The sequence below is a fragment of the Stegodyphus dumicola genome, chromosome 9 (genome assembly GCF_044657685.1).
Source record: "Stegodyphus dumicola isolate Sdum_Otavi_A_Nest chromosome 9, ASM4465768v1".
Taxonomy (NCBI): domain Eukaryota; kingdom Metazoa; phylum Arthropoda; class Arachnida; order Araneae; family Eresidae; genus Stegodyphus; species Stegodyphus dumicola.
In genome coordinates, this window is record NC_140776.1 from 175,012,990 (window position 1) to 175,040,733 (window position 27,744).

The 27,744-nt window shown below is 35.7% G+C and overlaps 1 protein-coding gene across 2 annotated transcripts in view; it reads left to right on the forward strand.

Annotated features, from left to right (window-relative positions):
* LOC118185374 (dachshund homolog 1-like) overlaps nt 1–27,744 on the forward strand; it is a 546,499-nt gene that overhangs the window by 369,833 nt on the left and 148,922 nt on the right. The gene's annotated exons all lie outside the window — the stretch shown is intronic.

The window sequence follows — 27,744 nt, forward strand, 5'->3', positions numbered from 1 at the left end:
TTCTTTAAATATAATACAGGCCTCTAATATATGGTGGCAACAATTAGAAAAGTGATTCGCGGTTTATAGTTTTCAACGCAAAATGCGAAAATGAAGTTAATAGTCCTTCAGGGCATATTGCCCCTTTGGACTAAAAAAGGAAAATGGGGAAAGAAAACAATTGCTTTTCGAAATAATATCTTATAAGAGGTTCTTAAAGGCTTTATTTTGTAAGGAACACTTTAAAATTTTATACGTTTCTAAGGTATGGTTCCGTGAAAATTTTATATTCCTCCATTATAAAATATTTTTGAAAATTTTAGTCGCTTATAAGAAACATTTAATGAAAATTTAGTTCTCTTTTAAGAAAAATTATCATCTAAAAATTTGTTTTAAAAACGTGTGCTTGAAAATTCTATCTTATGCGAATTTTTTTAAAGTATTTTTCTCTTCTTTCTCTTGTAAAACCTCGGTTTTCGGTTTATAACAACAAACCACACAATGGTTTATTGCCTCAGAGGAGGAATACTTTTGTGGAGGACTTTCTAAGTTTTAAAAATGCTTAAAAATAGTCTGATGTTACTGAAAAATTTGTTCTAAATATTATTCTTGAACGTTTTATCTTCTTACAAGGAATTCTTTGTGACTGTGTTATTCTCTTTTAAGAAAAGTTTATTAAAAAATTTGTACTGAAAGTTATTCTTAGCAATTTTATCCTCTCACAAGAAACTGTTTGTGGAAGTTATATCCTTTAAGGAAATCTTCGGAAAAGTTTTATTCTCTTATTTGAAACTTTTCAAAAATTATTTGTTCTTTTATAAGAAACTCGGAAATTTTTATTCCCTTGTAAAAAAGTCTTCGGTAAAACTTATTCTCTTATACTTACTTCTTCAGTAAAACTTATTTTTCATGACGATAGGAAAAATTTATAAATTATGTATATAAAATATGTACGAAGCACTTAGAGCAAATCTGCCTCGAATATTTGTCTGTTTAAATAACTATAATAAAAATTTCCAGTAAATGAAATTAAAATCTACAAAGTGTATAGAAATGTAGTTTTTGCTTATCTTGAAAATTCCGTGGCTGTGCTATTAATTCATACTTTTGAGAAATGTAAAAGTTTTTGTGTATGAAAAAATGAAATACAAAACTGTCACCAAACATTTTGAGAATGATATCAAATAAAGTTTAGTTTTTCGTCACAAATCAATAAACTTTTTTTAAAATAAAAAGTATTTCATACGAAAAATAGCTTCGTTTAAAAAAGAATAATTTATGCCGAAAATACTAAACTTAAACTGAAATATTTGTTGTACTTGACAGTATAGCTTTTCTACTAAGCATAGGACCCACCAGTGGCCGAGCGGTAAAGTCGCTGAACACTGGTAGTTCGATCCGAGGATCGAATCCCGCGAACGGGCTGGCTGCATGGGCGCTTTCGTGGTTTTCCCCATGTGTAACGTGTATACGAGCCAGTTTCCCTTAGAAAGTCCTCCACGAAGGCATCCCACCCCTTAGGCAGATAGCCCTCGAGGCTTTGCCATATTCACACACACACACACACACATACTACCAAGTATATTTTACCCCTTTTTTTAGACTATAAGGCATGTTCTCCCTCCTTTCTGCATTTCTTCTTGGTGTAATGTTTTCAAAGGTCCGGTTCGAGTCCCGGCGAGGATACAGCTAATGTTTCATGTTTTCTGCTTCAAAATAATCTAATGACTCTACAGCGGCTCCCGAATTAAAAAAAAAAGGTGGTGGATGATTATTCCTTACCACCAGAATTTGGCGGTTCGGTCCCCTAATCTTCAATCGTCCTTTAAAAGGGGGAGTATATTAGGTATTTTCTCCTTCCTTTCTGCATACCTTCGTCGTATAACTAGAAGCACAGTCGATAGATAGAAGCAATATTTAATAAAAGATTAGGGATATTAATTGAACAGTAAAGCAGCGTTTATATGCCTTTCAAAGGACCTCCCAAAAAATACATATAAATGTTTATGTAACCGGAAATGTTATTTTAAGAACGTGGTATGTGTTTTTAACTGTAACATTTTAATGTTATTGCTATATTACTAATAAATACTGCTAATATACTAACTTCGTTTGAGTTTAAAATGCTACTCATATTTTAAAAATTAAAAACATTTTATTTCGAATATTAGAAGTATTGAAAACTACAAAATATCTAAAATAAAAGTCGAGAAAGTTTATATATGTTACCGGCAATGTTTAACTAGGCATATATATAGAATGTCTAGACATTGTATATAATGCCTAAAACTAACCGGCAATGAATGAAACAATTCATATTTCACACATTTCCTGGGCATTCTATGGAATGCCAAATGGCCGACAAAGTATGATATACATTTCCGATTCATTTCCAAGAACAGAACCAGAACTTAATAAATGACGTAAAAAAGCCAAAATGACTCCTAAGATGACAGGAATCAAGCATCTCCCATCAGCAAACTTGTCTGGTGAACTGTATTCTCACCTTCTGGTATACCTCTCTTCCACTTTCCAGATGGAATCGTACTTCTGTCCAATCTGAGCTGTCTTAAATCTGTCTTTCTTTCCTCGTATTCCAATCGAAACAACCTGAGGCTTGAAAAAAACATCTCAATGAACAGGGTATGGGAAACCAAAGTTTATCAGGTAACCGAAGTTATGCATCGTATGAACATACAGTGGATGGACAAAAATATGGAAACACCTTGTGAAATGCATGTTTGAAAAGAAAGATTGATTTTAATGAAATATGTAGGTGGCGCTGGCGTTTTTGACTACTGACGCCACCTATACAACTTCGTAAATGTGCTAAACAGTTCAGTTGTTGTCGGAGTACTGTTATGTGAGGTTGTCATTGCATTATGTCAGAGTTAACATACTTCGAACGTGGGAAAATTGTTGGAGCACGTATGGTAGGTGCTTCCGTAAGCAAGGTAGCCGAGATGTTTAGTGTTTCAAGAGGTACTGTATCGAAGATTTATTCCGCATATTTGAAAAGCGGAAAAACATCATCTGCTAAATCACAGCGCGGACGAAAGTGTGTCCTGAGTGATCGTGACAGACGATCATTAAGGGCAATTGTGACGAGAAATAAGAAGACCACAGCTGCAAAAGTTACTGCTGAAATGAATGTTGTGTTACCGAACCCTGCGAGTACCAAAACAATTAGAAGGGAGCTTCATAAACAGGGAATTGCTGGCCGTGCTGCAATTGAGAAGCCACTCATCAGTGATGCTAATGCCCGTAACAGGAAAAGGTGGTGTTTAAGTCATAAAGCCTGGACTATAGAGCAGTGGAAGCGAGTAATATGGTCTGACGAGTCTTCTTTCACATTGTTTCCCACTTCTGGCCGAGTTTACGTCTGGAGAACGCCATCTCAAGCCTATAATACAGACTGCTTGTTGGCAAGAGCGAAAAATGGCGGGGGTTCTGTTATGTTTTGGGCAGCCATATCGTGGTTCTCTGCTATCCCCATGATAACTGTGTCAGGGCACATGACTGCCAAGACTTATGTGAACATTTTGGCCGATCACGTTCATCCCATGGTACAAACTTTGTTCCCCGATGGTGATGGTGTCTTCCAAGACGACAAAGACCCTATTCACACAGCTCACATTGTCCTGGACTGGTTTTCTGAGCACGGGGATGAGTTGTCCCATCTCCCCTGGCCACCACAGTCACCAGACCTGAATATTATCGAACCTTTGTGGTCTACATTGGAACGGAAAGTGCGTTCTCGTTATCCACCGTCAACATCGTTATCTGAACTTGTCACCGTTTTGCAGGAAGAATGGTATAATATTTCCTTGGCTAACATACAGGAACTGTATTTATCCATTCCGAGAAGACTGCAAGCTGTTTTGGATGCCAACGGGTTTCCTACACCATATTAAGCAAAGAAACATGTTTTTTAAAGGTGTTTCCATATTTTTGTCCAACCCCTGTATATTGTTAATAAGAATATGAATGAATCGAGACAGAGATAAACTAACGTACAGATTAGAGAGAAATAAAATAATAAAAAGTCATCATTATTGTTCATAAACCCAACAATTGAAGCATTTAAAAGTAATACCTATAACATGACTGGTTCATATAATGATTGGTTTCTTAAAAGGATTGTTGATGATCAATGGTCTGATTTTAGTTCAAAACGAAAATAAAAATTAGTTTAAAGAACAATCCAGCTTTTCTCATTGTCAGTCATTACCTCGAATCAATTTTTAAGCCTTTGACTGACTCAACCTTCTACTCTCTTCTTCACGTCTTGAAAAATGACGATAACGTCTCGAAGTTGTGACACCTCCTCAAAAAATAAAAATAAATAAAAGTAAAAAATAAGAGCTTGTGCTTTTACCTTTCCTACTATTTTCTTTCCAACCAGGCGAAGTAAACTTTACATGTATCTCTATATATTTATACATTTTCTATACACTCCTCACTAAATTTTTATCTCTGGGCCGTACCTTTCATCTCATTCTTTCCTCCTACAACACCTCCCCCCCAGAAAAAAAATCTTTCCTCCCCTTACACCTCCCCTTAAACCCATCTCGTTCCATTCTGCAGCCGAGTTAATTTAAACCGACAGTATGATGGATTACTCCAGCCTTTCTACCCCCCTAACCGCGACACATATCCCCCCTTCGAATAGTTTATATATCTATATATATATATATAGAGAGAGAGAGATAGGTAGATATACATATATATTCGTACATACATATATGTTTTCGTCTTTTCCTTAATTTTTTAGCCCCCTCGCCCTTATAGTTCTGGTTCTTTTTCGGTTCTTTTCGTTCTCTCGTTTTAGTGTTGAGTATCATCTATCACAGAGGTGTCAAGAATTTTCTGCCCGGGATGAAAAGGGGGGAAGTGGGGACGGGAGGAGATGAAGGGAATCTTGTCGGGATGCGTGCGCAGTCAGCTCCTTCTTGGTGTCTTCGCCAGGAGGTGCTCCAGGACAGATTCTGTCAGAGAGGGTCTAAGCTGCACGTTGGTGTTCTGACTCTGGTAGTGCTGGCACATCGTCGGAAGCATGGGATATCCACAGTTTCAGTTGCTAGTCTAAGATTCACAGTTACAGGGGGGTGTACTTAGCGATGTCCTCCGCGGTTTGTGCTTTTGCACGTGGGAGTTTACGAAATAAGGTAAGCGAAAGCACGCGAAGAATAATTCTGTTTTTTAATGACCGGGCGCTTTAGTTATATAGCCATGAGCCTTGCGCCACTACAAGGGCTGAAAGTGGTGGCCATTTCATTATGGAAGCACCTAATAGGTGGCCATGGTTGCCTCCTATGAAAGGGATGGACAGTTACAACCATGTCTTCTACAAGATTTTAACCCGGGGCCATCGGTACGGCAGTCAGGGTCACTAACCGCTATACCGGCTGAGCGGCAAATGCGAAGCATAGTAAAAAAAGCATACAGTGAATTGGTGATAAAATACAAATCATAACAGAAAATGCTCATAGTTAAGTAAAATACGTTAGGAAAAGTATTCTTGAAAATCGTACACTACAGTCATTTATTTTAAATATTACGAGAGTAAAGTTGTTATTTTTAATCATTATTCGTGCTTTATTAATTTACAAAGTGACAAAGAATATACATGCTGATTCAAAATGGCTAATCCAGCTTTAAATAACTTTTTCAAATATTTTCTTATCCTTTAATTTTCAGGTTTTTTGCTCCGAAATGAAACGAATGATTCTATAGATGGCGCACAAAGAAAATTGTAACCGACGATAATTCGTCACCATCTGGATGCGGCGACTGGATGTTCTAATGTCCAGTCGTCGTTAAGGGGATTCATACACCTTAAAACCCATAAGATCTTCGAATATCTGACTGTTGCAAGAATCGGGATAACTTATTTATTTTAAAAGCAATTACTTCCAACTTTTTACAGCTGATTACATAATATAGCTGCTATCTGAAATAGTAATCAGAAAGTTTGTGTTGCCACAAATATTTTTATAATTTAATCCGCTTTGTGACAAACGTTTTCGTCAAGTTTCCACTTTGCGCGCACAGTTTAAAACATTCTGTTGCATAATTTAATTCCATATTTAATACATAGCTTTTATAACATTTGGAAACTACTGTGAACCTAAAATTCTAAGAATTTAATGTTAAATTTTTATTTTATTCGGAGTTGAGTTTAAAAATATATTTTATTAAAAAAACCTGTAATGTTTTCGTGAATAAATTTTTTAATACTAAAATATTCGTCAAATTTTTGGTTCAGTTAGAAAATAGTACCCATATAAAGAATTCCATTAAATTTCAAGTATGCACCATTAACCATTTTTAAAATATCACGCGCGCAAGGTGGAAACATGACGGAAACTTTTGTCACTAAGCGGATTAAATTACAAAAATATTTGTGGCAACACAAACTTTCTGATTTCTAGTTTCTAAAGCAACTATATTATGTAGTCAGCTGTAAAAGGTTGTAAGTAATTGCTTTTAAAATAAATAAAATATCCCAATTATTGCAACAGTCATATATTCGAAGATCATAAGGGGTTTAAGGTGTATGAACCCCCTTAAACTGGAGCAGAATATTAGGAAATTTTTCTTCGTTATTGCATGCTTTCGTGAAATAATCGGAAGTACATTTTACTGGCTGTCGGGAAGACTAATCCGAATCCTCTACGCAGTTCGTAGTACCTGTATCAGTTTATGATCTGTTCCTTATGATGTTCGTTAATTCGTAGTAATTGATGAACATCATATGTTTTGAGTCCACCTACATGTGCTCTTTGTGTTTCTCTTTCTATATATGATATTATAGGCATAATTACAATAATTCATCCGTAACTTAATTATATGTGGTAATACGAGGCAAATTATCGCATGACTCCAAAAAATGTCTGTAGCGTTTTTGATATGTAAACGTATTATACGTTTTTTTAACTTTCCTTATTACAATTTTTGTTAACGCAAGGCATGAGGCTTTCGACTTTCGATTTATACAGTTTTAAAATTCTGTCCATTGAATTTTAATGCGAAAAGTAAAGCAGAATCATACATTTGAAATTCTGACTATTGCACCTCAAAGTAGCTTTACTTAGACATCAGATGCCAGAACTCCTTGCAACACAACTGTACAGAATAAACAAAGTAGAAGATTAAGAGTTAGTTTCCTACAATAACTTCTCTTTTTCATCTGCTTACATTGCTTTAAATATTTTAGTTTGTTTCCAGTGCATAAAAACATCTTATTATGTAATAATTAAGAGCAGAAAATTAAATGAAGAATAATTCTGAACTTTCTTGTCTTCAACAACTTACGTATATTAATTCAGCCATATGCTACTTGATTTTTCTACGCGTATTGTCATTACTAATATTGGTTAGAATTTTAGTTACTTCCTTTTTAAAATTGATTTTATTGAAGAATTATGTGACACCATACAGATTATATCAAATTTTTCAGTCTCTGTCATTTCAAGTCAACGCTATTAAAGAAAGGAACTTAATAGACTACGTTACGATTATGTGCAGATTACGTGCTGACTAGGACTGTGTTACAATTGAAGACGCCTTGTGTAAGTTCACACGGGTCAAACTAATGCTAGCATAACTGTGTGATATCATAAAACTGGTAGAATTATATTAACAGTTATCAAGATTTTATTGCATTTGCGTTTCTCATATACAGTGGATGGACAAAAATATGGAAACACCTTGTGAAATGCATGTTTGAAAAGAAAGATTGATTTTAATGAAATATGTAGGTGGCGCTGGCGTTTTTGACTACTGACGCCACCTATACAACTTCCTAAATGTGCTAAACAGTTCAGTTGTTGTCGGAGTACTGTTATGTGAGGTTGTCATTGCATTATGTCAGAGTTAACAGACTGGGCAAATTGTTGGAGCACGTATGGTAGGTGCTTCCGTAAGCAAGGTAGCCGAGGTGTTTAGTGTTTCAAGAGGTACTGTATCGAAGATTTATTCCGCATATTTGAAAAGCGGAAAAACATCATATGCTAAATCACAGCGCGGACGAAAGTGTGTCCTGAGTGATCGTGACAGACGATCATTAAGGGCAATTGTGACAAAAAATAAGAAGACCACAGCTGCAAAAGTTACTGCTGAAATGAATGTTGTGTTACCGAACCCTGTGAGTACCAAAACAATTAGAAGGGAGCTTCATAAACAGGGAATTGCTGGCCGTGCTGCAATTGAGAAGCTACTCATCAGTGATGCTAATGCCCGTAACAGGAAAAGGTGGTGTTTAAGTCATGAAGCCTGGATTATAGAGCAGTGGAAGCGAGTAATATGGTCTGACGAGTCTTCTTTCACATTGTTTCCCACTTCTGGCCGAGTTTACGTCTGGAGAAAGCCATCTCAAGCATATAATACAGACTGCTTGTTGCAAAGAGTGAAACATGGCGGGGGTTCTGTTATGGTTTGGGCAGCCACATTGTGGTTCTCTGCTAGCCCCATGATAACTGTGTCAGGGCACATGACTGCCAAGACTTATGTGAACATTTTGGCCGATCAAGTTCATCCCATGGTACAAACCTTGCTCCCCGATGGTGATGGTGTCTTTCAAGACGACAAAGCCCCTGTTCACACAGCTCACATTGTCCAGGACTGGTTTTCTGAGCACGAGGATCAGTTGTCCCATCTCCCCTGGCCACCACAGTCACCAGACCTGAATATTATCGAACCTTTGTGGTCTACATTGGAACGGAAAGTGAGTTCTCGTTATCCATCGCCAACATCGTTATCTTAACTTGGCACCGTTTTGCAGGAAGAATGGTATAATATTCCCTTGGCAAACATACAGGAACTGTATTTATCCATTTCGAGAAGACTGCAAGCTGTTTTGGATGCCAACGGGTTTCCTACACCATATTAAGCAAAGAAACATGCTTTTTTAAAAGTGTTTCCATATTTTTGTCCAATCCCTGTAAATACTAATTATAAACCCTATTAAAAATAAGTGTTCGTGTTAATAATAGTTATATAACAAACTCTATGGTACTACTGTATACAGTACCAATGGCTAGCGCGTCGCGCAGCTACACCACAGGTCCGGGGTTGAATCCCCGAGCTGGGCAAGGTTGACTCAGCCATTCATCCCTTGAGTGGGTCGATGCAATGTGTACCAAGTTCGCTTGGAGACTAAACACCGGGAGTCCTGCGACAAACTGACCAGCTGCCCAGGGTATATGCTGATACACTCCGGGGCGCTAAATGGCAAACCGCACATTGAGTTGAACAATGCTAACGAACTTTGCTTATTGCGCATGCTCAGTGGTGTACCGTTGGCTAAGCGTAAGCAACCCTACACAAGACTGTTCGTCATGTAGGTCTTATCGACTGTTTACAATTGCAATAATACGGAAGTATGTATGTGCTTATTTCATTTGCTTCTGTGTCATTTTGATTTATTTTTGTCTCAAACATTACATTTAATACCAGTTATAATAATTTCTTTGACTTTAATTCAGTACTTTAAACTAGATTTAATCCTTAATTTGTCAAAGTACATACGAATGGAACGAATGGTAAATATTCGATTGCTTTTGTTTCTCAGAAGTATATTCAATAAACATTCAGCTAATATATATTATAATGTTTCCTTCTTTATAATCCTTCTTAAACGAAAATTTGCATAGTTTACAATCGATATTTACACTACAAGTAATGAAGCAATTTACAACCTAACAAGTTTTAAAACCCCGAACTGTGTACACCCAAATAACACAATATCAACCATATACCATATTTATCTTCTTTTAAAATTGTGCCAAAGTCGTAATTGCGCCAAATTCTCTTCTGGGCATGCGCAGTAAGCGAAATTCGTTTAACATTGATCAACTCAAAGTGCGGTTTGCCATTACGCCTCCGGGGCCCAAGGTGAAGAAAGCAGAAAAAAGGGCACTGCAGGTCGTGGCCCACTAGGGCATTTGCGCCAGAGTTTTAGTTTAGTTTAGTATACAGTATCTCGAGAAAGAAATGTGGGTCTTCAAGAATTCTGTGATATATGTATTATGTGAAATGGGTTGAATATACTTTTAATTAATTCTTACTCAAGCACATTATGTGCTTTATCTTTACACTAAACACTAACAGACGGATAGCCTTTTCCAGTTCAAATTCTTTATAGTCCTTAAAAGTCTATTTTAAGACTATTAACGGTAAATTCTTTCTAAATCAACTGTGTATCAGGTTCTGCGGTATTCGGCAACTATGTCAAGAAATGGGATTTGATGACAGCGAACAAATTGAAGAGACGAGCATTTCTTGTTCACTGATCCCTGGTGTACAAAATAAAAAAATACTATGACAAATTAAAAATCTGAAAGGTTTCAGAATTTAACGGTCGTCAAAAAGGGTTTGCTAAGATTTTTTACTCTCTCGCTGAGCTCACAGCATATCCGTCTGCTATTACACTCACTCCTACTAACTTGTTTTTGTCTTTTTAGCTTTATTGTTAAGTATCATTTTCTTCGCATTAACGCCATATAAAATTTAACAACAAAATTTTAAAAAAAATTAGAAGCAGCACAGCAATATACGTTTAAAATTCCAGATGCAGCGCTAATGTTGACATACATTTTAATGTTTTTTGAGTCTTTTTATGAGTTCATCATATTAGTGTTCAATTTTCGTACTAACATGGCTTTTTTTGTCTTTTTATTATTAACGTTTTGCGTGTTTACTTTATTTATTAAATATTACATTCTTGGAGCTTAGTCCACATAAAATTCGATTCAACAACAAAATTACAAAGTATTTAAAAACAGCATATCTTTCAAATTTCCGGTAGACAGTTTCATGAGCTGGAGATAAAAATACTTTTTTTTCGGTACAGTGTTGCCACGACTCGCGGTGAAATCCTTGAGTTTCTAAATAAAAAATTCACTAAAGTTTTACAACATATGAAATAGATAATAAAATGAATTCAAAATTCGGGCTTCCACGTGCCCATGTTTGGGGGGGGGAGGAGTACGTTATTCAAAATTTGATGACTCTAGGTACTGTTATTTTTTCACAATACGAGGAACAGGCAAGCATTCATGCAGATTCTTTATTATTTATTATTATTTAACTTGTTTAAGGGGACTCATACACCTTAAAACCCATAAGATGCTCGAATAGGTGACTGTTGCAAGAATTGGGATAACTTATTTATTTTAAAAGCAATTACTACCAACTTTTTACAACTGACTACATAATATAGCTGCTTTCTGAAATAGTAATCAGAAAGTTTGTGTTACCACAAATATTTTTGTAATTTAATCCGCTTTGTGACAACATTTTTCGTCATGTTTCCAACTAGCGCGCACAGTTTAAAACGTTCTGTTTCATAATTTAATTCCATATTTAATATATAGCTTTTATAACATTTGGAAACTACTGTGAACCTAAAATTCTAAAAATTTCACGTTAAATTTTTATTTTATTTTGAGTTGAGTTTATAAAATGTATTTTATTAAAAAAATTTTGAATGTTTTTGTCCATAAAAGTTTTCAATATTAAAATATTCATCAGATTGTTGGTTCAGTTAGAAAATAATGCCCATATAAAGAATTCCGTCCAATTTCAAGTATGCACCGTTAGCCATTTTTAAAATATCATGCGCGCAAGGTGGAAACATGACGAAAAATGTTGTCACAAAGCGGATTAAATTACAAACATATTTGTGGCAACACAAACTTTCTGGTTACTAGTTTCCAAAGCAGCTATATTATGTAGTCAGCTGTAAAAGGTTGGAAGTAATTGCTTTTAAAATAAATAAAATATTCCAATTCTCGCAACAGTCACATATTCGAAGTTCATGAGGGGTTTAAGGTGTATGAGATCCCTTAAGTATAATGCAGGGTGATAATATTTAGTGGCAACAGTTTGAGAAGTGATAAAACGCATTTCAGTGTTTCGCTGCAAGTCGTTTCCAAACTATCTCATTCGAGGCTAGTGTCTCTCTTGAGTTAAAAAAACAAAGCGCGAATAATATTTCTTTTGAACACAATGAATTCAAAAAACGTTCTTTCCACCCGTTTCACATAATCAGTATTTCATATAAATTTCAAACCCTGATGCCCATTCTCTGAAATACTGTATATTGTATTTTAGCTGAGAAAAAGATATTTACCAGCTATCTAATTTTTATTAAAGTTATGGCTTAAAAGAGGCTGATACTAATCGAAATAATTTATAATATAATTATGGTAATAAATTCTATATATGGAAATCAGAATTATGTCATAAGTATTCTTCTTAATATGGCTTTGGAAATGCGTCGGGATTATTTTGCTGTAAAGAATACATTACCACATTTCATAATGTAATACGTATCTGAGCTTAAACTCGAATACAGAAGAGCTGTCCTTCGGCGTTGGGAAACTTAGCAACTTTTTAAAGAATTCTCCCCATTAATCACGTAACGCATTTCTGGGGAATTATATCTGGTTTACAACGCAAACTGAAAATCCCAAATCCCCCTTCTTTCCCGATGGTTTGTCAGAGACATTGTACATCCCCTCTGCTCCAGATCTCTGGAGTACCCAGATGAAATCTTTCCCGAAACACTCAGGAAACGGAATTTCTAAGCAAGACCTTCTTGTGGGCGGGAGGTACGGGCGAAGAGGATGAAGAACAACAAAACGTTCTATTCTTCGCTGTGCTTTTAATGAAGAGAAGACCGAAATTTTAAGCCTTTATGATGTCTTAATCCCGCATTCCAACCTTAAAGCCTCTCGCCCGTGCTAATCACTCTGAGACAGAATGATCCTATATTTCCTGTTATATTCATATACACGAGACTTGTACCCTGATGTCCCACGCACCTCGCCCAGCCCCGAGATGTATTGTGTGTGCAATGAAGGAGGGGAGGACACGAAGTGGATGTTAATTTAAACATCAACGCCATCCCACCCCGTTCTGGTGGGAACTCTTTTACTCTTGGCTCATTAGTCTGAGAACGAAATTAAACTTTAATTACAGGTTTCGATTGACGCGCAGAAGGACGCTGGCTGGAGTTGATAGCAAGCTCCAGAAGTCGATGATGCGGATTTTTAGGAAGTTAAATGCCTTCGCCGTCTTCAGCTTGGGGCAGTGGTGGTCGGTACAAGTTTGACTGCGGAGAAGTTCAAAACTTTTTTTCAGGTCCGACAGGTGTTCCGTTCGCACGAAGGTTTGTGATCCCGTAAGCGCATTACGCATGAATCGAGAATGCTTCGCTATTATGACCCGTTTACGAATTATCAAAGCATGAGCTACGTGTTTTGTTTTATCACATGCATTGCAGTTGTAAATGCGCATGCTTACAGTTTCTTGATATGCGTTTATATTTGTTCCCGTCTTGTAAAAATTAGTTTACGTAATTTAGCCGCATATTAAAACGTATAAAGCTTCTGATACGTTGATCTGTTTAGACGCAGAAATTAATTGACAGCCATAACCTGAAAGAATATTACTGTTTTGAGCTACGACGAAACTTATTTGGAATCAACAATGAAGATTTTTGGGAAGAAAGCAGAAGCGACAACTGTATAATTACCACTTCGCAAAGTTTATTTTTTATGATTTTTCCAAAACTTTAACTCTGCTTACATAATACTGCATTTACTCTCATATTGTGCCGCCCAATTGGGATAGTAGTTAGCGAGGCTGACTGCCGTTCTGAAGTGCTCGGATTCGAATCCCGGTGAAGGCATGTAAATATATAGTGTATGTGATGGCATGGGAGGCTTGGGGGCATTCTAAATACGCAACGAGTGGGAAATTCTCTCGAGAATTTGCTGGTAAGGGAAGAGGGGTGGAGACTCTCGGAACCGACCCCGGGAGGGGTGGAACTGATATAAAATCCGACTGTCACCTATATGATGCTCAAGACTCTTGCCAACGACAGGCGCATATGGTTCCTTGCGACGATGATTGTCGTAGGTTTGTGCTAAGCTTTGTCAGACGAGTGAGATAGGTAACAACAAAAATTGTCATATTGTTTCCCTCGAATATTTATCGCTCTAATGTTTTCAGCATCAATCACGAAACTTTGCGTTAAAGTGGCAGCACAGAAGCAGAAAGTGTGGAATGAACAGCAAGCGCAGTCTGTAGGTTTACGTACCGCGCTTTGAAATTCCCTGCTTGCTCTTGCCTCTTTCTAGACACTCTCAGAGTATCAACTTCCCATGAATGTAGTCGATGATGATGTCGTGTCTATGGCAAAGTGCAATTATATAGCTCTGAAGCTGTCAAAGACAGCTTTTGCAACCTCGGCAGCTCTATCAGTATAAAGTAGGTCCGCTGGGTCTTCAATGCCGATGCCAAACAGTCTGGCCTGGATTGCTGGGCAGCTGAAGATGTGATGGCGAGACAGTAGGATGTCATCTGGGCAATGAGGACAAATGTTGGTGTAACTACGCCGTCCGTCTGCAGAAATCCTCATCCCTTTTAAGTGATTTGTAATAAGTCTGGTTATGATAGTCGATATGGCTCTGTCACAGTTCAATTCCGGGATGCAGTTTCCTTTAACTTGACCGATTAGTCTTTGGCTGGCAACTGCATTGGCATCAACGAGGGTTAGGCAGTTAGATGGCTGAGGAGAAATGAATGTAATAGTTGAAAGCTGTGAATCTCATGGATATAGTTGGTAGCATCAAGTCACCAAGCTGAAATGTGAGATTCACCTGAACCAGTTGTCCTATTCGACAGAGAAATGTACTCGTCGTAGCAATAACTTTAATTGATTTCTCTGAACTCTAAAGTGCCTTAATATTAGCACACATATTAAAAAGCGTCTTTTTCCCTATTGAGTTCTTCATTTAGACAAACCTTCCCTTCAGAAATGCAGAATTTTCTCCTTCCATTGAAAAATTTTCTCCTATCGATTTGCATAAGCTAAATTTAGTAAAAAATATATAAATAGTTAATAATATATAAATATATATCTGTAATAGTTTTGCTGATATGTAATTCTGTAGATATATTAGGTTATTTTGAAGTAGGAGACATGAAAAATGAGGAATGCCCTCCCCGGAACTCAAACCACGGATCTCTCGAATACACGCCGAGTGTGCTGACCATTACACCACGAAAGCATGCTAAGAAGGCGGAAAGACGTTATATACTTTCCCTTTTAAAGGGGGACTGGGGATTAGGATACCCAATCGCCAAATTCCGGGGTGAAGAATCATCGTCCACCACTATTTTTAGTTCGGGCTCCACTGTAGAGACATTAGGTATTTTTTGAAAGCAGGAAAGAGGGAAAATGAGCAATCCCCTCGCAGAGACTCGAACCTAGGACTTCTTGAACATGCGTCAAGAGTGCTGACCACTACACGACGAGGGCATGCTAAGAAGGCGGGAGAAATACCTTTAGTTCAATATCATATATTTTGAAATAACGGATTTCTTAGCACATATCTTATTAATTAGGAGCGTGACGTAACAAGATGCAATTAAATGTATGCAATTAAAATTAAGTATTTAAAGTACCGTCGTAATTAAATTTAACTTGGTAATAAATTTTTCTTCATATTTTGATACCTTACACATTTAAGAAAAATATATAAATATAAATTATATTTTAAACTGGCAGTAACGCCTTAATACTTGATTTTAATTTGATATTTCCCCTCTCTATTCTAAAAATAAAAGTATTTCTTTGCACGGCGTCATTTAGAGACATATTATGAGTCTTGCATAACGCTGGAAACGTAAATGGAACTAAAATAGCCAACAATAATTTTACAGCATTATTATTAATCCAATGAAATGCGCTGAGAATCTAAATTAACTCATTTTGAATTACGATTTCATCCTGAACGCAACTTACTTGCTTTCTGTAACTCATGAAAAAGGAAAAATGTATGGTGCCCTGGCCGTGACTCGAACCTGGACCTCTCAAATACACGCCGAGTGTGCTACCGTTACACCACGAAGGCATGCAGAACGTAAGGAGGAAACACCTCATAATAGCATAGATAATTTTTAAAAAATTTGTAATTTGTAATAATTAATGAAATGTGTGATTAACATTATATATACATATCTCTGTGCATTTTATACTTTTCTAGGACAGAACAAGTTATAAAATACAGATCTTTCGGTATTATTAGTCCAAAGGGATTTGAATCCCGAAGGACTATTAGTTTCGTTTTGGCATTTTGCGTCGGACTCATAAATGTCGGTTCACTTTTCAAACTGTTGCCACAAAATGTTAGAGTCCTGCATTATATTTGAAGAAATTAAATAATGAAAAATCTGCATAAATGTATGTATATTTCTCGTATTGTGATAAAACAACGGTACATAGAGTCATCGAATTTTGAATAACGTAATCCTCCAACGAATATAAGCATGTGGAAGACCAAATTCGAAATTTGAAATTTGTTTTATGATCGATTTCCTATTTTTTAAAACTTTGACGAATTTTTGATTAACAAACTCAAGGATTTCAAAGCGAGCAATGGCAACGTTGTGCAGAAAAAACATTTTTATCTCCAGCGCGTGAGTCTCTGTATCGGAAATTCTAAAGATATACTCGTTTTAAAACTATTTTGCGATATTGCTGTTGCACTGGATCTTATGGTTTAAGTGCGAGGAACATGATATTTAATAAAGAAAGGTAACACACAAAATGTTAAAAAACGCCCCTTTGGACGTAATTTAAAATCTGAAACATTTCAGATTTTTTTAAATTAAATTATCCAATAAATATTTTTTTCTGTGACTATTTTTAAGTTTACTTAAGTCTTTTTTGATGAACGAGCGTTTTTATGCTGTTGTAATTTAAACTGACCCCAATTCAGAGTGCTTTAATTGCCTAAGTAATACATCGTGGCTGATACCTTTCGAGAGAGCAACAACCCACGGCGAGGCTTTTCAGCAAATACTTGATATATGTTGGTAAGCCAACATCACAGTTAAACAAGGTGCTATTCAAATGTAGCAAATATTTGAACAACATTTCTTGACTTATTTATCTGTCATTTATCGAATAATAGTACGTGCGTTTTGAGTAATTAGGCATTTTTTTATCGTTTGGTATTCTCAGACAAACAAAAAAAAATATCGGGACGTTATTATAGACTTACGTTTACTTCTGAGAAGTTAATTCTTACTTACGATCGGAAACAGAAGTTAGACTGAATCTTAGTTCCTTCCGCTTTGCGTGCCAAACCGAACTTTTGCAAATGATCTCACCCCCCCCCGCATGATGAATGGCCGCAAAGAGAACGAAATAATTTGTCATTATAGTTGACATTTGTACCCTTTTTATGGCACATTATTTCGCTTTTTATTCCATAAAAGGAAATCTAGCCCCGCCTCGTCTTTGATGTCATTGGTCAGGGCGAAAACCCGTCGCGTTTGCCTGTCACACCGGCGTGATAGATGACATAGCGGAATTTAGTTCATTTCAATTTTGCCATCGTGAATTCCAGGCCCATCGGCTTCCTGGCCAAACAAAAGCCCTTGAAATATTTTAGGTGGTAGTAGTAGTAGTAGTTCTTTTTCTTTCTAGCAATTTCTTTTTAATCCAGTTCCATTTGCTCTATTTTTCTTCCAGTGATAGAAGATATCCTGAGGAGAAAGTCGAACCGGTGGCAATAAGTGGAAGTGCGAAAGCTTGTTAAATATCTCAGGTTTTTCTCGCGATACACACTTTTTCTTTCACCATTGTAAACGGGCGAACGTTTTTCTTTCTTCCGCATGCTTTATGTAAATGAATTTACTATATCCAAAACCAAGAGATAATAATTACCGGTTAATAAGGCAGTTATTATTTATGTTAGTTGTTGCAACATTTCAAACTGGATTCTGAAAAACACGTTCGTATTTTTAAAATAATTCGTTTTCCTAAATCTAATGTAGTAATATGAACAAAAAATTTAAAGAAAAGTATTAAAATAAAATACGAATTTTGCATGCATGTTAATAATTTTAGAGAAATTATATGTGAAATTGTAGTATCTTTTGTATAATGTAACATGAAATGCTTGAAAACACAAAGTTCTGCGGGAAAATAGGATTACAGGACATATCTATTTAGCATTAAGTTAAGGCTGTCTCGCTAAATTGGCGAGATATCGCCAACTGGCGATGATTTTGGCGACTTATTGTTGTTTTCAAATTGTCAAAAGTCGCCAAACTTTGCTACCATTTGGGTCCGGTCACTATATAATTATAATTGGTACTGTAATTGATTCCTATATGTAATCGAATTTGTTTTATTATTTATCTCATATTTTGTAAAACTTTAATAAATTTTTGATTAAGAAGCGCAAGGATTTAAACCCGAACGGTGGCAACGCTGTATGGGAAAAGCTTTTTTGTCTCCAAGGCACGAGCCTGTCTATCGGAAATTCTGAAAATATGCTGTTTGTTAAATATTTTGTGATTTTGCTGTTGAATTGAATACAATAATACATAAAACGTTAATGATAAAAATATTTTTAAAAAAGTTTCATAAAGCCATTTTAGTAAGAAAACTGAGTATTGATATGATGACCCCCCCCCAAAAAAAACCCAGAAAAATATATGCCAACACTTGATGCTGCATCGAGAATTCTAAACGTATGCTGCTTTATTACTTTTGTAATATTTATATTTAATTGTATATGGCGTAAGTTCAAAGAAAATTATGCTTAATAATAAAGCTAAAAAGACTCAAAAAATGGATTAGTAGGTGTGAGTGAAACAGCAGATTGGTAGACTGCGAGAGGACGAACGTTAAAATATGAAACCTTTTAGCATATTTTTCAAATTAACTTTACTTACCATTCATAAATGTATATTAATTTCAATATCCCTCATTGGTGATTGCCTTTCATTTACTTGAAACGAACCAATGAAATTTCAGAAATTTAAGAAGCATAATAACCTACCAATTTTTCACCATTTCAAACATTTACCGTTCGAGTATTTAGAAACAATTAGAAATTACGACTCCATTCCGGATCTTAAATTCCATTTTCTGCTAATGCGTTAAGGATATTTTAACTCCACAGCCCGCTAAATCGCGACGCATTATTTAACGCATTAAAAAATGGCACGGTCTCTCTCCCCAAATTAAGCCGAAGATTAAGAAATGAGAGATCGCGATATTTATTCTAATTTCCGCAGCCACATTAAAGGGATTTTTCCTCTCCTTTCCACCACCTGCATCTGTCTGCAATATTAAAATGAGTTAACAGAAGTATTTATTGTATTTCGGCGGGCCTGCTCGAATTTACATTTGAAAGATTATTTTCATAATAACTTTAATCATATGTGCGTTTTTTTCTCCCTTCTCGCTGCTTAATTCGGCATTAATTTTTTTTCTCTACCTCTAGCGTCTTTCAAGCGAATACGTATATATGAATATATTCTTGAATTCTTTCTTTTCTTTTTTAATTCATTCATTCATTCATTCATTTATTTATTTTCCGCCTGTAAGTAATTAGACAGTAAAAGCGTTAAAAAGACCTCGCAAAGGGACAAGGTTAAAAAAAAAATCCAAAAAAGACTCGGAAAATAAAATGCGTATTCGGAAGAAATCTTAGTAGTGGAAAAAATATTTAAAAAGGAAAAAATCACGGGAGATATAGTTGCAAAAATTTTTAGCAACAAACAAAAAGAAGATAAAAAAAAAGAGGAAAGATCTTGATTTAAAACCTTTCGTATCACATCTAGATAGAAGAAAGCGATAATCACAGCTCGACTGCAGCGCCCTCTTTTGCCTCTCCCAGGGGTGCTTAATTTGGTCAAAAAGGAGTTAAAAGACGTTTTGCGCTCGTATATATGTCAGAAAGAAGGCAAGCGTAGGGACTTCATTATTATTCAAAATCTAGGTTCCGTAGGTTCTCCTACAGGACCCCTTGCTTCTTTACTAATGAATATGCATTTTTGGAAAGGGTTATTCGGCGGGTAAAAAGTGCTTTTAATTTAGACGAATGTGCTTTTGTAAAGGTAGGGAGAGATAAAAGAGAATGAATAGAAGGCAGCAAGTACAGGCTAAAAAAATAGTAAAAAATTTCATTTAAAAAAGAGCAGTTACGTAAGCCACATTAAAAAAAAAGCTGGGGGGAACTGTAAATGCCCTTTAGCATTTAGAACAGCATTTTATTATTCATAAGTTTTCGGGTGATGCGCGTAATATTTCAAAATATTTGTTCTGGGATATAGGTATTCGATTTAATTTCGATGAGAGTCTTAAATGAGAAATAATGATGTTTGTTCAAATATGTTCTGTTTAGTTTCTTTATGTAAGACTTTATGATTTTTGTTCGTCAACTATCTTCTGCAGCAATCAAATCATTTTGGTAACATTTAATGACGCATAAATAAGTGGCCAAGTAGATAAGACGGCTGAAGAGTGGTGATTCGACGCTGGTTTGAACCCAGGCGAATAAGAAGACTTTCGGGTGTCTTGGTGATCCTGTCAGCAATATGAGATACATGGACATATTTGTGGCTTTCTTCATATTAAATATGATATTCAGGGAAGGCAAGATATACGACTTAAACAAGATACACGGGATCTTAGTGGCTTTCTTTTATATAAGCATGAATAACTGGTAGTTATCTCTAGATATTTCACTCAGAAGATATACCTTTAAAGTCGGTTTAAACGGGCTTTGCTACAACTGGTACAACAAACATTTAAAGGAAGATATTATTGAAAACACGGTGTAAGGTTATTTTTGAAAACACTGGTTAAACACTAAGTATGATAGCAAATATACGGCAAAACTGATTTGATATTTTTCTTGGGATACGGTAGTTTATAAGAATAAGTACATCTTCCCCACTGGTCTGGTCTTGTGGTGAAACTGTGAACCACCAACTCAACTGATAAGATCCGTGGCTGGAATGAATGCGAGGGCATATTTAACTTTTCATGTTTACTTTTCTGAAGTATCTAATTGTCGTATATATTTCGACGAAGAATTTGTCTTGGAAATTGCATTTTTATGTTTCGATAAGTTACAAAGTTTCCGCCTTAATAAGTACACCCGCCTTATCTCAGCAGAAATTGAATCCAAACCACAGTTCACTCCGGGTTCGGAAACATTTTTTGCTCAAGTGGTTACGACGGTGAACATGGTACTTCGTCTTGGGTTCGGCATCCAGTGAGAGGTTCATGAAATCTCTATTGAATAGTTGTATATTATAGAGGATTTGACGAGAAATGGTAATTAGAGCGTTTCTGCCTTGGCGAGAAACAAATGGTCACCGATGTACATATGTTCACGGTAGTTTAAATTCTGCATATGTGTTAAGTAGACAGTTAAATGTTTCTCGCCTGTTTACTGCTAAATATTTCATATGCTTAACATTTTCAATCTTCTATCTTATGGGAATGGACGAAATATCGGAACGAGAGGCACAACGGTATGGCAAATCTTAGTACAATCAGCTTCAAGTCAGCCGTGACAATATGTTCTACTCATTGTCAACAGCTGTTGCTGAACTCTGGCCATCAGAAAGTGTTTGTTTAAAATGCATTCTGGACATGTTCGTGTTACTTATTTAAATAAATTTTTAATAAAATTGTATTAAATAAAATAGTAAATACAAATTTATATTAAACTGCGCATTAATACATTAAATAAATTACGTACCTTAGGAGTTGAATGAATTGCTTGTCTGCGTCGGTAACAGTATATTTCTTTCCAAGGCTAAAACATGCAAATTTGCGTTTTTTGTTAGTAACCATAGACGTAAATTTCGCTACTAACAAACGAAGCCTCCAGGTCCAGAATTTTACATCTTCTGCAGCTAACCAGATAAAAAGAGAGCAATAAAATTGCTATTTCGAGCCCTTGTTTTACATTCAAATAGTGTCTCAAATAGTGTATGAAGTATCGATAAGTATGTTCTTTGAACCGTATATATGATATTCATTATATACACATTGATTTTACTAACCTTTTAGAGTCATTATGTTATTTTGATGTTGTAAACGTAAAAAAATGAGCAATTCCCTAGCCAGGACTCGAAACTGGACCTCTCGAAAGCGCACCGAGTGTGATATCGTTGTAGAGACTTTAGACATTTTTTGGAAGATGAAAAATTAGCAACCGCCTTCGCCGGGAATCGAACCACGAACCTCTGAAATATCGGCTCAGTGTGCTGACCACTACACCACGAAGGCACGCTAGGAAGGCGGGAGAAATACCTTATATACTCCCCCCGTTTAAAGGACGACTGGGCATTTTTGGGGCACCAATTGCCAAATCCTGGATGAGGAGAATCATCATCCAAACCCTTTTTAGTTCGGGCGCCACTGTAGAGACATTAGACATTTTTTGGAAGCAGGAGAATTGAAAAATTAGCAACGCCTTTGCCGGGAATCGAACCACGGACCACCTCTGAAATACCGGCTCAGTGAGCTGACCACTACACCACGAAGGCACGCTAGGAAGGTGGGAGAAATACCTTATACCATTACACCATGAAGACATGCAGAAAGAGGGAGAAACACAGTATAACTTTACCATTTTGTTACGTATCTTCGATACAGGAAGATTGAGACAGAGTGCAAGCAGGCAAAATGTAGATCTGTGCTGCTTGAGTGAAACCTCAAACTCACCTAAGCTGTCGATAATGGTACATCACTACAATTCCTTAATTAAAACGAATTAAATCCTTCTTGGCCACCATGTGCGTACGACAACCGCTTCTGAAAGTGACCAGCATTTTTGGGAACATAAATACATATCGATATGGTTAAACATTCGCCTAAGATGGTCACTTCCACAGATGACCAGAATCATGTGGAATCACGGTTGATTGCTTCAGACATGTTTTGCTGTGTTTCTGAAGTTTTACCCATTTTTAATCAATCTCAGTAATGAAAAACAACACAACACATTTTAATTCCTTTTCGTCTTCCTTGCATCAAGAGTCTTAAACGTTGTAATGTTCTTAACTACTTTGTCTATGATGCACGTAGTGGAACTTACTGAATTACCGTATATACCCGCGTATAAGTCGAGATATTTTGGACAAAAAAAAAAAGACTTCAAAGTGGGGAGTCGACTTATACGCGGGGCCATAAAAAATTAAAAGAATCGGAAGTTCAAAAATTTCTTTATATAATGCAGTTGTTTTCTTCCCGCACTCAAATTGGACGACTTATCAAATAAGTCACTTACTTGAAGTAATTTCATGACTTAAATTATGTAACGAACTAATCACAGAGTTTCATACTTTAACTAGAGTAAGTTTCGATTAAACCAAAGAATTTTCGGAAAAGTAGTTTTTACGTACGTATAAGTATTTATAATAGTTAATGTTCATTCATGGATTGACATAGGATTCAACATTTACAAAGGGAGGCAACATTAAAAAGCCCGATATTACATTAATTGCTCAGTGGGTTAAAGATGCTTGCAACGAAATACCCTCTGAAATGATTATAAAATCATTTAAAAAATGATTTGAAAGTGTTTTTGAAAGTGAAAATGACGATGAAGGCTCTAGTAGTGATTGTAACAATATAGAGTTCGAGACTGAAAATATGTATGATGACGAGCCAATGACGACAGAAGAGTTTTATGAAATGTTTGGCGAATGTGACCATGAATCGCACGTTGAAAGATTTTGATTTTGTTTATTTACCAAGGTATTTTTTTATCGTATATTTCCTTTTTTTTCTCAGATGATTTTGAATAAATGTAGTACTTAAAAATTTTTTCGAAGTTTCTTGATCGATTTCGGAAGTGTGGGGGGGGGGTCGACTTATACGCGGGTTTCTTATTTTATAAGAATTTTTCATATCGAAGTAGGGGGGTCGACTTATACGCGGGTATATACGGTGGTTACAGCCGAAAACATCGCGGCAAAAACATCGCGGACGATAACGTCGCGGAGAAAACAACGCAAGGTGAAAACGTCGTGCTACAAAACATCGTGGGAGAAAACATTGCAAAGAGAAAACATCGCAGTTCTAAAACATCGTGGTACAAAACATCGTCGTCGAAAATAAAGCGGTTCAAAAACTTCGCAATTTAAAAACATCGTCACCGAAAATATCGTGGTAAAAAATAAAGTATCTACAAATCATCGCTTGACGATAACATCGCAGACATGCTTTTTTCATACATGCTTTTCACAAACATGCGTTAATAACTGTAAATGGATATTCCCATAATGATTTGTGAGCGCAAAATGGAAAGAAGGATAATTTTTACTTTCACATTTTTTTATTAACTAATAATTTTTTTCTGAAAAAGTAAGAAGGAAACTTAAGCATAGCAAATTAATGCAACTTATAGCAATTAATAGAATTTTAAACCGACATAGTTAACCAACAAGGGCCATTAATAAAAATTTTTTTATAAAGTTTTTACTGGTAATTTTTCGTGAAAAGTATAATCTATATGTTGCGTTTAATTTTCTATGCTTAAGTTTCCTTCTTACTTTTTCAGAAAAAATTTATTAGTTAATAAAAAATGTGAAAGTAAAAATTATCCTTCTTTACATTTTGCGCTCACAAATCTTTATGGGAATATTCATTTACAATTATTAAAGCATGTATGGAAAAAGCATGTCTGCGATGTTATCGTCATGCGATGATTTGTAGATACTTTATTTTTTACCACGATATTTTCGACGACGATGTTTTTAAACTGCGAAGTTTTTGAACCGCTTTATTTTCGACGACGATGTTTTGTACCACGATGTTTTAGGGCTGCGATGTTTTCTCTTTGCGATGATTTCTCCCACGATGTTTTGTAGCACGATGTTTTCGCCTTGCGTTGTTTTCTCCGCGACGTTTTCGTCCGCGATGTTTTTGCCGCGATGTTATCGGCGGACACCATATACGGTATGTAGCGACTTAGCGCTGAGTCCAAGTGTGTAAACGACAAAGTCCAGAGAAGGGTTAAAATGCCCTTTTATTCACTCAAAGAAATAATGACAGCTGGCCCCTTCTCGGGCTTACAGGAAAACCTCCACTTGAGCTTTACATTAATGTAGAAAATAAGAAACTAATCTAGTGCTAAACTAAACTGACTTATCAGAAGCTGTAGACAATTACCTAACGTAGTTGGCCCTCTACTAAACTAACCGGATAATGTTAGAAGGCACTTGCAATACGGCCAAGATTAGGTAACTTAACAACGAAGTAGCTTGACAGCAAAGGGAAAATGTGCAATGCTCTCGTCAGGACTCGAACCTGAATACGCGCCGAGTGCGCTGCCTTTACACCACGAAGACATGCGGAAAAGAGCGAGAAAATAACAACAGTTTGTTTTAAAAATAAGAAACTAGCATTTTTAAGAATCTATCAAATAGAAATCTATTTTCTGAAAAAAGCAATTAGTAAAATCTTTTATAAAACACTTTTTATTCTTTTACAGTTTCAGTTATTTATATTATCTAAACGTTTATCCGTTTGTATCGAAATGCTAAGCTGCAAGTGTTTCTTCAGCACATACGCAAAAAGCTTATCACTTCAATTACAGTAGCATCCACATTCCGTATACTCCATCGCTTTAGTTAAAAACTCAATCGCATAGCAACCCAACAACACTTTACAATGATATATTCGAATACAAGGAGGTCACTGATGCTTCTTATCATTTATTATACCCGTCTCAGCATTCCATTCAGATCCTTCCAAGGACTTCTTCTAAAAAAAATAAACAAAACAAATTCGAAAACAGTAAAAGGGAGAAGAAGGAAGAAAAAAAGGAAAAGAATCTTCTAACACGTGATAATTAACAGATACGATTCTTGCCATCCTATCTTCAGTTTCTAAGAGGTCTAGAACAAACCGGTGACTTCAAATTCGCTTGCTAATTTATTTTTAAAAAGAAACCTTCTGCCTGGATTGACGTCTGAATTACCGACTCCATTGTTGGGCGCTTTTGAAAAAGACAAACGGTTAAATTGGATTTCAAACGGTAGAAAGGACGCTCGAAACAAAAGCTTCTCACGCCCCTTATCTATGTCCGCTTATCAATCGAAAACCCCCGGTGGAAAGCAGACGATCAGGAGTCGGGTGGTATAAGTCAGAGATCACATCTCTTCCTTTTTTTCTTTTTTCTTTCTGCGTTGAAGTACGTTTCTAATTATGGTGCTGCAGGTCAAACAAGAGCATTTTAAATCAGATGTACGTTTTCAACATTTCTGAACAAATCTGTTCTTTTATACACGTTCCATTTTGTAGACATGTGCATTGCATTAAAAAAGTGGCTATGCGCTGTAATTCCTTAAATAATGATCTGAAATACTTCCAGCTGACCCTTGATATATGCGGTAATTCGAAGCAATATCACCTGCCACTACTTCAAATTCGCTATTTATATGTAAAACAAAACAATATAAATTTATATTTATGTGAAAAAAAAAACAATATAAATTCATATTTTTTACACTTTTTATATCACCTGCCACTACTTCAAATTCGCTATTTATATGTAAAAAACAATTTAAATTCATATTTATATGTAAAAAAACAATATAAATTCATATTTACACTTTTTATGTATTACATTGTACATTTATATATTTTTATAGCTTTTTTACGTTTATACATTTTTTACACTTCTTTTACACTTATACAAATTTCACATTTATACATTCATACATTAGACTATACATTTATATATTTTAATTTTTTTTTACATTTATATGTTTTTGTAATTGTTTTTTACATTTATACGTTTTTATATTTTTTTTTACATTTATACATTTTTAACATTTCTTTTACACTTATACATTCATATATTACATTTCATACATTACATTCATACATTAAATTTTTACACTTCCTACATTTTTACATATTTTTTATTTCCCTTTCATATACTGAGGATTACCTGTACGCATAATTAAATTGCGTATTGTTATGAATAGAAACAACTTCCAAATGCTATGACATCATACCTTATTGCTGCTCCACATTTACGTTTCTTTTTTTATATCTTTTGTTGATAATTTCGTTTTAAGATAATGATTTGCGATGATAATTTTCGCATCTGTCCGCAATAAACAAGCTTAACGTCTTTTATACAGGGCTTGGTAAATGCATTACGGGTAATTAGGAAGTTGACCGTACAATCAATTTGTCGATTTCATGTGGGCTGTCGGTGATTTAATGTTCTGAACCAGTAAAATTTGATTTTGTTCAGTATTTGTAAATGTTTTTTTTATCATTTCTCAGTTCACAAACGCTACTTAGAAGTTTGACTTTGACTCCAGGGTAATCACTTGGAGTAATTACACCATTTCAAATAGTGGCAGTCAAACTAGCCTAGGGTAATACCCTTGATAGAAACTGAAATCTCCCAAACCACTTTGCTTCTAATTCTTTCTCAAAAGGCAGAAGGAAAAGTGAAAATAGGCGCGAAAAATAGGCGCTTAAAATTACATTTGCAAAGATTTTCATTAATCACCGGGCCTTCTGAAGCAAGGAGGGGGTGAAGTACCAGCGAGTGTGCCGCCGCGCAGTGGCTGTTTCATTAAACGCGTATGCAAATGAAGGAAGAACGAACAGTTCGACCGAACAAATGGGATGATGGCCGGAACATTTTGTTCTATCTCTTCACTCAGGATTTGGGACTTTTCCACTCTCTTTCTTTTGTCAGAGGAAGACGAGCAGGGATTGCTTCGCTGATAACGCTGTCTGATTTGTTCTACTTAAAGTTCTGAACAGTCAAGAATACCTTCCAGAGGGATGGAGGATGTGGAGCTCTTTTGTTTTAGGATATAACGTCTTTGTTTTTGTTGCCTTAGACATTTTTTGTTACTATTTTTGTTTAAATTCTCTTCGAAAACTTTTCCTAC